The sequence below is a fragment of the Zonotrichia leucophrys genome, chromosome 7 (genome assembly GCF_028769735.1).
Source record: "Zonotrichia leucophrys gambelii isolate GWCS_2022_RI chromosome 7, RI_Zleu_2.0, whole genome shotgun sequence".
In the NCBI taxonomy this organism is placed as follows: domain Eukaryota; kingdom Metazoa; phylum Chordata; class Aves; order Passeriformes; family Passerellidae; genus Zonotrichia; species Zonotrichia leucophrys.
This window is the reverse complement of record NC_088177.1, coordinates 672,493-687,299: the sequence shown is the minus strand read 5'-3', so window position 1 is coordinate 687,299 and position 14,807 is coordinate 672,493. Positions and strand designations below refer to the sequence as shown.

Sequence of the window (14,807 nt, the reverse complement as noted above, 5' to 3'; positions counted from 1 at the left end):
AAATCCTCTGCTCCCAGCGCCCCAACACTTTCTCTATTCAGTCTGCTGTTGTATTTTTGATAAGGTTTAATAAAGCTTTCTTAATTTCTGAAAAGTGAGTAGCTATTTCTCACAATAGGGAACCCAGCTCAGCAGGAACCATTCCACACATGTGCTGTGCACAACCAAGAGAACAGACTGCCCAAAGAAACTGGGATTCCCCATCCCGTGAAGTGTCCCAGGCCAGGTTGGACACCAGGGCTTGGAGCAGCCTGGGACAGTGGAAGGTGTCCCTGCCATGGCAGGGGTGGGGACGGATGGGGTTTAAGGTCCCTTCCAACCAGATCACTCCATGATTCCATGAAGAGCCATCCTCTCCATCCAGCAGCTGGTGCCTCCTGTTTATCTGGAGGTGGAACAGGAGCTCCCACCCAGCCAGATCTGCACATCTCAAACCTCAATCCACCCTCAGCACAGCTGCAATGGAATTAAGCGACCTCTCAAGTGTGAGAGCAAACGCTCGAACGCGGTTTCTTGGCCCTGTCCTTTGATATTCCACAGTAACTCAGTACCTACTCAAACCTTCCCTGCTGGGGAGTAATATTTACTCATTCTGGTGTTCTTAACAGTGCTGTCATAGAACAAGTACAACCTGCTGAAAAAAAACCATAATAAGTTTCACCTGAAAAATATTTATTTCTGTTCAGAACTGGTGTCATTTAATTGCACCCACGTGGGGTGGCAATCCCTTCTCCCAGAGAACCCCACGAGAGTTTCACAGGAGCTCCTTGCAGAAACTGCTCTCAAAATGAGATTATCCCTGTGGTGTCAACACAGGCTGTTATTAACACATTAGGTGAGAAAAAACGTTTTGTGTTATTAAATTAGTGAGAACATAATTCACATTTGGTTGGACTTTGCCTCATCATTTATGAACAGTAAATACTCCAATACTCCCAGAGCTGAATTAACTCAGCATTCCTTAGCACGAGGCGCACAAGAACCCCTCTTTTGGCTCCTCATCACCAGAGTGACCAGATTTTGGACAAGGGACAGATTTCCAAGCAAAGTTTAGACTCACCACAAATAAATTCAGTGCTACATTATGATATTCCAAGCATCCCACACTGATCATTGGCTCTGTCAAGGTCCAATCCAACCCAAAACATTCTGGGATTCTGGGAGTCCTTTATTAACTTTTCCTCAATTTACTTTAGGTTGGTAGTGGGAGGTGTCCCTGCCCATGGCAGGGATGGAATGGGATGGGATTTGAGGTCCCTCCCAACACAAACCAGTCTGGTATTCCATGATTCTATAAAACTTTGGCACATCCTCAGCCATTTGGGCCCAGCCCACAAACACCATGGCAAGCCCAAGACAAAGAATGGGACAGCAGTGTGGATCATCCCCTAGGGATGGAGTCACCTTCCCCGGGCAGGGGTGTTCAGAGGGACACCATAATGAAATCCCTTTGTGCCTGGTGCATCCCTTCATCCCCTGGGGATTTCCAACTGCTCCCAGCCCTTCTGGAGCTGAAACCTCACAGCCAGTGTTGCTCTGAGCACGCTGGTGTCCATGGGGTCCCTTCCCAGCTGAGCTCTCCTTCTGAGCCCCATGCCCATGGAAACAGGGAGCAATGTCCCACAGAAAGGCTGAACCCAGGGAATACACGGAGGGTGAGCAGATTTCCCCACCTGAACAGGAACCCTGAAGGCACCAAGGTGCTGCTGGAACCTTCCCAGGGGAAAAAGCCTTCCCAGGAACAGACCTGTGGATTTAAAAATCAGTTTTGATGTGACCTAATGGCTTTTGCTGCTTTGAAAAGAACATGAAAGAGTGACAGCAATATTGAATTTTTAAAATCCTGCTCTGTCCACCTGCAGAGCTTTTCTGGCATTCTTTAATAAGGACTTTTACCATGTCATTATACATTTTAATTACACTGTTAAATGTCACAATCACACATGCTAATGACATCATTATACCTATTTACACCAATTATGTCATTTGATGCAATTACAGTAATTCTGCCAATACACACAAATCAATAAAAAGGTTTTGTTTGCATTTTTAAATGAGCAATCACAAAAGAATAAATCCACTTTCTAAGAAATGCAGGGCAAGGACTCAAATACTGAAACTAAAGGAGTGACATTTGAGGCCTGGTTCTTATTTCCACCACTATGAGCACTAAAAACTTCCATGCCCAAAGATGACACAATCCTAAACACACTTTAACCTATGTGTAAAGGAAGACCATAAATTCCAGGTCTTCCCCCAAAACAGAGGGCTCTCTTTTCCTGAAGCATTGCTGGCAGCCTACACGAGTATTCATCAGTCCAAGGCTGCTCTCTCCACTACGGAAAAAAAAGATACATTATTAAGAGATTTCATTTTTTCTTAGTATTTAACTTGATCAGTTTCTGTGTCTGGATGGTTTGAAATATGTTCTCCATTGGACAGATAAGTCTTGGGCAAATGACTGACCTTTTGAAATAATATTTATAATTTTAGAAATGTAAAACTTAACATTCTTTAGTAATCCAATATTAAAATACATTTAAGTTGATCTATTAAATGCTACGATTCAAACTTTAAAAAAAATGTGCAATAGAAAAACATTAACAACATGTGTGGTTTGGAAAAATTCATTTATACAGCAGTTTGCAATGTCATGATGTATTTTAAATAAAAGAGCTACAGACAAAGGTATTGATTTTAGAGACTTAACTAAATAAACAGTATGTAAATTCTGTCTTTTTCTATAAAATTGGATCAGGACGCACATATTACAGTGTCTTTTTCTGAGGGAATGACAGCGATTGAATTTGGCAGACATTGGAATTTGGTTAAAGAGTTAAAGACCTTTGCTCTTTGGTTTGCAGCGCAGGCGAGCACCGGGAAAGGACAGCGGCGTGGGGGGCACGGCCAGGGCTGGGGGCAGCTGCCCACGGCAGGTGTCACTGCCACTGCCACCGGGGTCCCCAACAGCCCGGCCTGCCCTGATCGCTGCCCTGGCGCCACCTCGGGGGTGACAACGGGGACAGGAGGGACCCAGAACCCCTCCCGGCCCTTCCTGCTGTTCTGGGGGTGCCTGGCAGTGCTGCACCCAAAGGGGGGCCTGGACAGGCCCTGCTGGGCATCGTCCTGGGGAAAATCCCTGTCACAGACATCTTTTATGGAAAATCCTTTCCTTAGGGTTTTCCTCCTGAGAAGCTGGGAGGCCTCAGGAACAAAATGCAAACAATGGTTATCTGCTGCTGTGGGATGCAACAGGTGCATCTGGGATTGGTCTCATGTGGTTGTTTCTAATTAATGGCCAATCACAGTCAGCTGGCTCGGACAGAGAGCTGAGCCACAAACCTTTGTTATCATTCCTTCCTATTCTATTTTTAGCCAGCCTTCTGATGAAATCCTTTCTTCTATTCTTTTAGTATAGTTTTAATATAATATATATCATAAAATAATCAATCAGCCTTCTGAAACATGGAGTCAACATTCTCATCTCTTCCCTCCTCCTGGGACTCCTGTGAACACCACCACAAGTCCCTACACAGAAAAGCCAACTTGGGGCTGCTCAATCTCCAAGCTGAGCTGCTCAGTCTCTTTTCCCAAGCCTCACATGGAGCAGCCCCTGGCACCCAGAGGGTCCTTCCCCTCCCCAGCCCCATCCAAAACCTGCAAATCAGCAGTGCTGACCATCATGTTCTTCAAAACAAAAAAAAATTTAAAAAAAAGAAGATTTATTGATAACCTTTCTAACAAAGGGAAGATCATTCCCCAAGTTCCTTATTAATTTATGCTCCTCTATAATTATCACTTAGAGCAACCACTGGAGCACTAATAAATATATAATGAAAGCAAAAACATAGCACGCTGTGGTGCTTAATCTGAGATTACATATTTATAACAACAAAATATGCCATTCAAGCGTGGTTCAGGGCTTTCCATCGCAGCCCACCCCCTCTGAGGGCCGGTTTTCTTCCCCCCTTCTTTGTTATGTCATTCTGCAGACAGATCCCAGGCTGTTCCCTGTCACCCACCGGAGCAAGCGGCTCAACAGCAAGCACAGTTGGACAGCCCTTAATTAGTGCTGCTCGGGATAGTCAGGATGAGAGCTGTGTCAGCATCTCACTCAGATGCCATCCGGGGGTGCCCTGGGTGCTGCCCAGGCAGGGCAGGGTGGGCTGGGCACCAGGGGCTCAGCACCAGCCCCAGCCCTGGCAGTTTCCCCAGAGCCAGAGGGAAACTGGAAAAGCAGCACCAGGTCTCTCATTCCCACCCACAGGAACACAGAGTTGGGGGACTGGCACTGCGAGGAAAACCAGAAATTATGTACTTTGTGTGAAGTGGCCTCGAATTATTCTATCCCATTACACAAAGTATTTATTTCTTTAAGCTTGAAGCATGCAGGGTCATCGGCTCTGCCTAAACGGTGCCAGGGAGGTAAGAACAAACAGGCAAATATCAAAGTCGCTCTTCAGATCCTTAAAAACTCAGCATGGAAATCCAAATGCTGTTATTCAGATATTTGAATATAAAATCCTGATTTCTTATTCAAAAAGAACCAGGAGTGATGTTAAAACTTAGCATTTTTATGGGGATTAACAACAGACTGTTCCACGGGATATAACCCATTCTTGAGAAAAGCAGCAGAACTGGACCCCCCTTGCATTGCCTGGCACCTGGAGATGTGCCCAAGGAACCATGTGAAGGCATCCCAAATTTCACAGTTGGATTTTTACCATCTGAACCACTTGCCTTTCACTTTAAATCAGGCGGGAATGTCAGCTGGTTGTGCAGATCATGTCATGTCCAAAGCATCATTCCCACGTTCCTACCCCAACAAATTGTGTTTTCATTTGATTCTGATCAACACTAGACACAAAGTGGGGGTGACAGCATTTTCCAGTGCAAATCTGTCATTGTTTATGAAAGATTCATAAACTGAGAGTGACATCAGGTAATGTCTCCATAATCAGTGAGGAAGCTTGGGCAGTGCAGAGCATTTTCAGCTCAGAATTTCTTCCAGATTATTTTGCTTTGAAGGTTCAGTGCTCGTGGTGTGCTCAGACATGAGCAGCACTCACCTGAGTCAGTTCTGCTCCCAAACTGGAGGGATCCAATTTTTAAAGGGAAGCAGCTACAAATGCCTGGGGAGGTGCAGAATTCATATTTTGGGGGGAAATTGGGTGAAGTGATGAGATCCATGAGCACCTCTCAGATCTCCTCCCTTGAACAATTAAAGCCATGATCCCGAGAGAACAAACGAAAACAAATGGGGGCTTGGTGTGTGTGTCATCCTTCTCTCTAATGCTCCAGCAGCTCTGCTCAGAGTTCAGGCAGTAAACAGGATGATTGATGGTCTTCCATGCTCAAGTAGGAAAAACTGGAGATTCAGCTCCTTCTCCTGCTCCATTTTTCTTTTGCTGCTACACCATTAGAGCTGGATGCCATCAATTTAAGCAGGTACAGGATCATACCCTAAAAATAACTCTCCTGATCTCTCAGTTTCTTGTTGGAGGAGCCGTGGGCCCGGGCTCCTGTGTGAGGTGCTCCTCACCCATCCCCATCTGATCCCATCAGCTGTGGAAAATCCTGTGCACCGACCACCAATGGCACAGGGCATGGGCTGGCACAAAACTCCCCTGATCCCATAGGAATCACCCTGATCCTGCAGAAATCGCCCCAATCCCACAGGAATCACCTCAATCCCACAGGAATCACCCCAATTCCTCAGAAATCACTCCAATTTCACAGGAATCACCCCAATTCCTCAGGAATACCCCCAATCCCACAGAAATCACCCCAATACCTCAGCAATCATCCCAATCCCTCAGAAATGACCCTGATCCCACAGGAATCACCCCAATCCCACAGGAATCACTCTGATCCCACAGGAATCACTCTGATCCCTCAGAAATTATCCTGATCCCACAGGAATCACTCTGATCCCACAGGAATCACTCTGATCCCTCAGAAATTATCCTGATCCCACAGGAATCACCCCAATCCCACAGGAATCACCTTGATCCCACAGCAATCACCCCAATTTCACAGGAATCACCCCAATCCCACTGGAATCACCCCGACCCCACACCAGGCTGGTTCCCAGCCCCGTCCCGACGCAGAGCCGCACTGGCTCTCCAGGCTGGTGGCAGCCCAGGCTGCTTTATAAGGATGAATGAAGATGAAAAGGAAGACAAATAGAAGTGAATGAGGCACTGCTGGCCGTGATTCATGAGAGCCCGCAGTAAGCCTGTTAGCCTCCGCCTGGCTCCCTTCGCCGGGAATAATGGATAGTTACAGTGTGGATGGTGACATTGTCAAACCATCAGGAATTGCTGATTATGGTGCTAAATATTGATCTCTGCTTCACATGTGTCAAAATTCTTTCTTCCCTTAATTAGAACTTCCCTAAGCACCCTCCAAGAACAAACCGAATAGATCAGATCTCCGTGAAAGGGAGTGTGATACCAGAATATAATTGTGACCTCTTGTCTTCCTCCTCTCTCTGGAGTTTTGAGATGACTTCAGCTGTCTATCCTGCCCTTCCCAGCACATGTGATAATCATACTCATTTTTCCCAATCTAACCATAGGAAGATTTTTCCAAGGCTGTGCTTTTCATCATTTCAACCCACCGGGGCTGCAGTCAGATGGCAGCGAAACTTAAAGTGCCAGAAGGTGCCTTTTTCTATTTGTTTGTTTCATGGTACACTGCACCAGGCAATGACCTGTGGCAGGAGTGTCACACAACACGGAGACAGGTTCACCCAATCAAAGGGAGCCTGAAAATTAACACAGATCCCTTCATTTCTTCATGCGGGATCGGGGAAGGGCAATTTAATGGATGTCAGAGTGCTCTGATTATCACCCCGCAATCACGGGCGATAAAAAATTAACTTTTGTTATAATGATTACTCCGCATTATTTGTATTAAAAGCACATTTCCTCATCAAGGGAGTCATGACAATTAGTACTAATTTTGTATTACTGTTCAATCATCTTTCCTACTCTTTACAGTATTTATAATATAAAATAATGAAAGCCTGTGATGTATGGTTTCAATTTACTCCACAAACTGAGCACTTAAGTCATTTATCTTAGTTTATCTGTAATATACTGGGGCTCGGGGTTTTTTGTATTGTTTTTCTTAAACATGACACGGCGGTACATTTACCTTTAGTTTGATGTGCTTGATAAAAATCAATACTTCATTAAAAGATTCCCCCAAAATTGTTCAGAGCAATTTCAGCAGAGGAGAGGGAATGAGGAAGGGGCTCATCTGTAACCCACTAACATTTATATAACCACGCAGGGCTTTGCTGTCCAGGGCCAGCTTCTGCAGGAGCAGGGATGAAGACGTGCAGTTTGTGAGATTGTGAGGAGGGCAAAGGGAGGAGAAGGGTCCTGTTCTCTCCTTGGGAAGCCAAAGCAAAACCCACAAATGACAGAAGAAAGGGAGGCACTCCCAGGATGGAGCTTTCAGGGGGAGTGCAGCGACAAGTGCTCGCTGTCCCCCCTTCCCCTTGGTCCCCAGCCCAGGGCACAGCAGCCAAAAATGAGCAATACATTTAATTTTAATGGCTCTCTTTGATGGAGGCTCCCTGCGCAGTCACACACTGCCCTGTGCTGAATGGAAGATGATCTTCCCCAGCAGAGTGGCAACAACCGTGGAACCAGGGAATTGGCAAGGTCGGAAAAGCCCTTTAAGATCACCAAGTCCAAGCATCAACCTGCACTGTGTGCAGCACCAGCCCTGTCCTCGAGTGCCACAGTCACAGGTTTTGAGCACTCCCAGAGATGGTGACTCCACCACTGCCCTGGGCATCCTGCCCAGTGCTTTGCAGCCCTTTCCATGAGGGAAAACTTCCTCAGCTCCCCTGGCTCGCTCAGAGCCCTTTCCTCACAACACACCATGGGCAGTGCTCCTGCTCTGTGCTGAGGAGGGCAGGCAGGAGGAGCCTCCCGATCCACCGGCACAGGCAGGAATTCCCTGTCAGGAGTCACATCCAGAGTGTCCCAGCTCCTCCTGCTGCTCATCCAGCAGCCTGTGCTGAGCCACAGCACCAGCCAGGAGCCAGCCCTGCCCCAGGACCCCTTCTGAGCCAGACCCCATGGTGTCCGCAGGGAAGGATTCGGGCACTATCTGCCACCCACCAGCTGCTGAGCATCCAGCCAGGCTATTTCTAACTCAGATTCATCCCTAGGAATTGTCACTGCTGCACGTTGCCTTCTGGCCATCGGGAGTGACCGAGGCTGGGGCTGCTCTGCCCCAGTCCCAGGCTTGTGGGACAATGACACACAACTGGCCATGGCTCTGTCACTCCAGGATGCTCTGCTCCAGTCCCAGGCTCATGGGACAATGACACAGAGCAGCCCGTGGCTCTGCACCTCCTCTGCCACTCCGGGATCCTCTTCCATCCACGGGCTCTGCACAAGGGGGATCTCACACTCCTGAGCCCCAAAACAGGGACACAGACAGGCTTTATGAAGCCATGCTCTCTGTATGATGGAACTCACTCTGCGAGCCAGCTGTGCTCCCGAAGCAGCAGAAACGAGTTTGATCAGGGACCCTGGTGTCACAGCTCGGCTCACCTAAAGATCACTGACCTGGCTCCGGGGCCCAGGGCCCCTCCAGGCCGGGAGGGGAGCTCTGCTGATGAGGCAGAACCACGCACGGGGCTTAAGCTTTCAGAAATATCGCAGCTGCAGCTGAGGGGAGCGGGGGAACACACATCATTCCTTTATCCACGGCAAGGTTCGGGTAATTCAGGGGAGGCAAATACGATGCGATCAATAAAGCAGCTCCGTGCCTTCCACACTCACGGCCTCCTCATGAATCTTAACCAAGAGAAATAATAATAAGTGACAGAGAAGGTTTCTGGTACTTTAAATAAGCGAGCGAGCCTTCCAAAGCTACGAGCAACGTTCTCTGGATATCAAAAATAATAACTGGTTGTGCAGCAGTGCAGCATGGAAACACAAGGGTATAAGATATACTGTACTTTAAGCTCTGTTTGATGAATCTGAGCACAGTTCCTGGGGGATAGATTACTTTAAACCATGCTCTTTTACTTTCTAATCCTGACTTGATTTGATTTGTACTTTAATACAGCTGCCTGGCAATTCAACAGCAAATAGAGACTATTTATGTAATCATATTGTAAGTAGTGGGACAAGAAGAAACTCTCTAGAACCTTTTTGGAAAATAGTTTGTTGTACTTTTTTATTTATTGAACAGCAGGGCTTCGGGCTTTTCAGTGCTCATTATAATTGGTTTTCTGCTTGAACTTTCAAAAACTGTCATGTCAATACTCAAACAGAATTTTTTTGCTTACTATATGGCTGTGGGCTCTATTTTCTCATGTGCTACTTGGCAAAGTTCTTGTAATATCTTAGAGGCAAGTTCTAGACTTGGAGCTGCTATTTCAGGGACTGGAAGGCAGGGTTATTTTATCTCCCCCATTGTTCTTGTTCGCCTTCCCAGCATTCTGCAGCGCATTTGCTGGGGTTCAGCGGGCTGGGGAGGAGCTGCCAGCCTGCTCCAGGCTCAGCTTGTGCTCAGGATGCACTGCTGGGGTGGGCCCTACTCCTAAAAATGGGTGTGGGGCTCACCTCCCACCCTGGCACTGTGAGGAACGAATATTCCCAGTGCCAACAGGGGCAGGACTCAGCCAACGACACAAAAAATCCAGAGGGCAGCAACTAGAGCCCCTCTGCTGATTTCAGGCATCTCCTCATCCCCAGTCCTGCCATTCAGCATCAATTCTGAACCCTCAGCATCAATTCTGAACCCTCAGCACCAATTCTGAACCTTCAGCACCCATTCCTGTTCCTCAGCATCAATTCTGATCCCTCAGCATCAATTCTGAACTCTCAGCTCAATTCTGAACCCTCAACACCCAGTCCTGCTCCTCAGTATCAATTCTGAACTCTCAGCATCAATTCTGAACCCTCAGCACCCAACCCAGACCCATCCCTGCTCCTCAGCATCAATTCTGAACCCTCAGCATCAATTCTGAACCTTCAGCACCCATTCCTGTTCCTCAGCATCAATTCTGAACTCTCAGCTCAATTCTGAACCCTCAACACCCAGTCCTGCTCCTCAGTATCAATTCTGAACTCTCAGCATCAATTCTGAACCCTCAGCATCAATTCTGAACCCTCAGCACCCATTCCTGTTCCTCAGCATCAATTCTGAACCCTCAGCATCAATTCTGATCCCTCAGCACCCATCCCAAATCCATCCTTGCCCCTCAGCACCCACAGCCCTGCCCCAAAACACTCTCCACAAACACAAATATTTCTGTTCCTGAAGAACTTCCCCTCAGCTGCTCCATTTGTTCCTTTGCAAACAGCCTGTAAAATTACTGTCATAATTTTCTATCGTGTTATGAACACAGGAGAATAAAAAAAAAAAATTTTAAAAATCAAAGCAAGAGTTTAGTGCCTCGTGCAGGAAAAAATCCAGTTTGTCTGCAGTGGGGAAGGGTGTTCTTGGCTGTGCTTTGCTGGGAAAATAAAGCTGGTCTAAATGGGAAATACAGCCAGACTGGTTTAAGGAAAAAAAATCCTCTATTTGTGGTTATTTGTTGGACTTAAAAAACAAACAAAAAATCAAAAACAAACAAACAAATGACCAAAACAACCCCCAAAAAAATCCAAAAATCCCTTGGTCCATCCAACTACTGTATACAAAATGAAATTAAAATAGAAACCCAGCCTAAGAGCCCTGCTTCTTTTGGTACTGATCCTGCAAAGCAAGCAGCAAGGAAAAGAGATGGGATCTGTTACTTCAGACTCTGACAATGGCAAAGCCCCACTTCAGGATGTGTATTTTTGGTGTTTGAAGGTGGCTGTAGGATTATTCCCATCCCCAAGGTGTGGCAGTGCTGCTCAGGGACCGAGGGAGAATGTGGGGTTTAAATGAGCCTGGCTTTGCTGAGCAGGACTGGACAGGACTGAAAATCTGCTGCTCCACCAGCACTGGCTCAGTAAAAACCATCATTAAAACACTGCAAGCAGAATCCTGCCTTTCACTTCTCTCTGTATAGGAAAGAAAGTCAGATTTTTGTTCTGAATCCATATTGGATTAGAGATGAATGATAAATGCCATGCTCAGAACGGCAGGATTTTCCCCAGCGTGTACCACTGCTGACAGAAGAAAGCAGGCAGGGAACTATTTTAAGTGCATGTCTCTGGTTCCAAGGAAATTCAGTGAGTGGGGGGGGAAAGCCTCACAGAACAGCAAATGCTCTTGGAAACAATAATGCAATATGCAGCACTTATTAAAATCTATTATTTCTGTCCAATATTGAGCCAGCAGGGGTGTGCAAACACATGCACTGGGGTGGCTGTGTGTTAACTGGGCCCTGACACACTCTGTGGGCTCTGGGAGCACCACAGGAAAATTCCACACTGCAGAACCTCAGTGGCCAAAATTCATCTAAATTAATATTTAAACTTAAAGCAAACAGGCATGGCAATGCTGTTAATAACGGGCTGAACAACAGCCTCAAAGCTTTCCTTTTTTAAAAATTACTGTGCATTTCATATTAAAATACATCAAATATAGCATTCTCACTACAGAATTTCTATTTGCTTTTTTGTTTTCTTATTAACTCCTGTTTTCTCTGCGCTTGACTTATGAAACACTAATACTGAAACTATTTGTTTTCCTTAAAAAAAAGACCAACAAAAGCTGTACAGTTGATTAAAAAATGACCAAAAAACCAATTTGTCATTTTTCCCAGTGTTTCCAGAGACAATAGAGGGTCAATAATTTGGCAGGATCAGGACAGGGGAAGGTTTATCCAGCATGGATGACAGCTGGGAAGGGAAAGCAGAGACGATATTGCAGGTTTGGTTCCTAAAACTATATCAAGGCTACTCTTTTAGTCAACTTGGAAATTTATATACTATACACTAACCCTCCTTTAATATCCTCTCTCTCTTTCCTCTGGGCATTTATTGCTGTTCTTTCTAGTTCAGTAACCAGTGAGCAGAAGGTTCATTAAAACTAATTGAATTGGAAACTTGTCTGCCCTGGGAAATGTTAACTCTTTGTTGTTATCTCTGGGAAATTCCTTTTGTTATTTCCCTCTGAACGATGTGCCTGGGCTGGAACAAGCAGCAAACAGCACCTGGGCAAGGCTCTCCTTGGCAGCCTGGCCGGGCAGCACCTTTGGGATGGCTCGGGGTCCCTGGGGACATCCTGGGGGTGCCACAGCCCAGACAGGGAAGGGAGGCCAGGGGCCACCAGGGGCCACCAGGGACAACCAGGGACTGCCAGGCTCCATCCTAGGGGCTGTCAGGACCACCAGGCACCAACCCAGGGATCACCAGGGACCACCAGGGTCCTGCCCAGGGGCTGCCAGGGACCACCAGGGACCATCCCAGGGGTGCCAGGGACACCAGGCTCCAGCCAGGGAACCCCAGGATCCACCAGGGACCACCAGGGACCGCCAGACACCATCCTAGAGATGGCCAGGGACCACCAGACACCATCCTAGGGGCTGTCAAGGACCACCAGGCACCATCCCAGGGACCACCAGGCTCCATCCCAGAGACTGCCAGGGATCACAAGGGTCCTGCCCAGGGATTCCCAGGGACCACCAAGCTCCTGCCAGGGGCTGCCAGGGACCAACCCAGGTCCACCAAACTCCTGCCCAGAGACCACCAGGGACCACCAGGCTCCTGCCAGGAGCTGCCAGGGACCACCAGGCTCCATCCCAGGAGCTGCCAGGGACCACCAGGAACCACCAGACTCCATCGCAGGTACCACCAGCTCCTGCCCAGGGACCACCAAGCTCCAGCCCAAACCCCAGCACAGCCCCAGCCCTGGCACAGAAGCCCCGAGAGGACACGGGGTGACAGCCCAGGGGTTAAATCCCAGGGAAGGACAGGGAGATTCCCAGGAGGAGAACTTTGACTCCCCTCTGCTAATCCCTTGGGAGCAGCACTGCCCAGGCAGCTGAGGGCAGGGGCTCAGGACAGGGGCTGCCTGCAGCTCGAAGATATCGATGGAATAAAACACTTGATAATAGTCACAGTGGTAGATTTCTGACAGCTTTAAAAATCAATTGAAAATAACAGGCAACCCACTGTTGCTAATAAAAGTAAATATTTATGACTGATTTGACTGAGCTTCAATACCAGTCAATCACTTTCTAAAGGATCTTTGCAATTCATTAACCTCTTTTTACTGGTCTTGTCCCTGTTGGTATTAGCCATTAAAAGGGAATAAGGGAGGGGGGCTTGATTTTTCTGTTCTCATCATTCATAGCTTATTTGTTCATTCCCTCCATTCCCATACGTTGCTGTTAAATTGATTGTCTGTTTAGTCATATGAATGATAAAGTAGCTGTGCCAGGAAGAATGAAAGCCTCCATTAATTCCTGAGGAGGGTGGGCTGCTTGGGTTCAGCCTCAGCCTAAACCAAAACTACTCCCATAGTTTCCTGCCACATCAGTAACTAAATTTAGCCCTTAACATATTGCTGATAATAAGAGCCATAATTCTCCTCACAAACTTTTCCATGTCAAAACTTCAGGGAAAATCACGTTTATGGACATCTCCTAAGGACTGTTGTTATCAGCCTGCTCTCCCTGCCCCGTAACGTGACACAGCAGCAATGGAGACAGCTGGCTGCATTTCAGAATTCAAATGGGACTCTGAAAACCAGTGGTGCCATGCCACAGGGGGAGGAGAACTGCACCAGCAGGAATTTCCCCATGCAAAGGGGGCTCAGGGACTGGAGCTGCCCAGGGAGGTTTGCAGTGCCCATCCCTGGGGGTGTCCCAGCAATTCTGGAGGTGGCACTCAGGGCTGGGGACAGGGTGGGCATGGGCACAGCTGGGACCCCATGGGCTGGGAGGGCTCTTCCACCCAAAATAATCCTGGGATTCTCTAAGAATAGACACAACTGCTCCTTCAAATCATCAAGATTAGCAGGGTAGGTCTGACTTTCCAACCTATATAAATCCCACATTTGTTTGTTTGTTCTGAAACTGGTGGGCTAAAGCATTGTCTAAACAGCATTAAAGCAAACTCTTCCCACAGAATATTCCCTCTAAACCATCCCAGAGGGACAGGGGGGACCATGCACACAGACAAGAGATTTCCAGGTGATGGCCCAGGGGTGCAGCCAAAGGACCCCTCATTGGCATGGAATGCTTTGTTATTAAAACCAGCCCTAGGAAAAGAATCTGTGGGACCTGAGTTAGAAACAGAACCTGTATGGTCTAAATTAAAGGTGGCAACGTCACAATTTACATCCCCTCCAAGAAACACTTCCTTCCTCACTCAGATCCCCTAAAAGGGGACGAAGGCAGCCTGTCTCCCCCCAGGAACTCCCAGCATATCACATTCCCAGCCGCACATGCACAACTCTCTGCTGCTGGGAAAGAGCAGAACTGTCAGACCTGAGAGGCACAGACACACCCTGAAGCCCAGGTGAGGCACGGAGCACCTGCCTGTGCCAGGCCAGGTCCTTGCAGGGTCACTGTGTCACCTCCAGGCAGGGCACTGACCATCACTGGGCACAGCACGTGCTGAGAGCAGAATAACCCCCCTCGGCAGCAGGAGCAGCTCAAGGCGATGCTCAGAGTAACAGATGAACTCCCTGCAGTGGAAGCTTTGTGATAAACACCCAGCTCCCTTTCTGTGTGTGAGTCACCCCTACACAAACTTCTGTTGATGCTAATTTAGCACTTTCATTTATAAGTTGCTGTGATCCATTCAGCAGCTCGTTTTCAATATCAGGGATAACCACAGATTGCCCACGGACTGTTCTCGAGTCTGTTGGCTGCAGCATTTCTTTTT

At 47.5% G+C, this 14,807-nt stretch overlaps 1 long non-coding RNA gene across 1 annotated transcript in view; it reads right to left on the bottom strand.

Moving 5' to 3' along the window:
- LOC135450441 (uncharacterized) overlaps positions 1-14,807 on the bottom strand; it is a 62,504-nt gene that overhangs the window by 23,545 nt on the left and 24,152 nt on the right. The window contains exon 2 of the long non-coding RNA XR_010441071.1: positions 1,674-1,747. This is a non-coding gene — a long non-coding RNA (uncharacterized LOC135450441). The remainder of the gene's footprint in view (positions 1-1,673; positions 1,748-14,807) is intronic.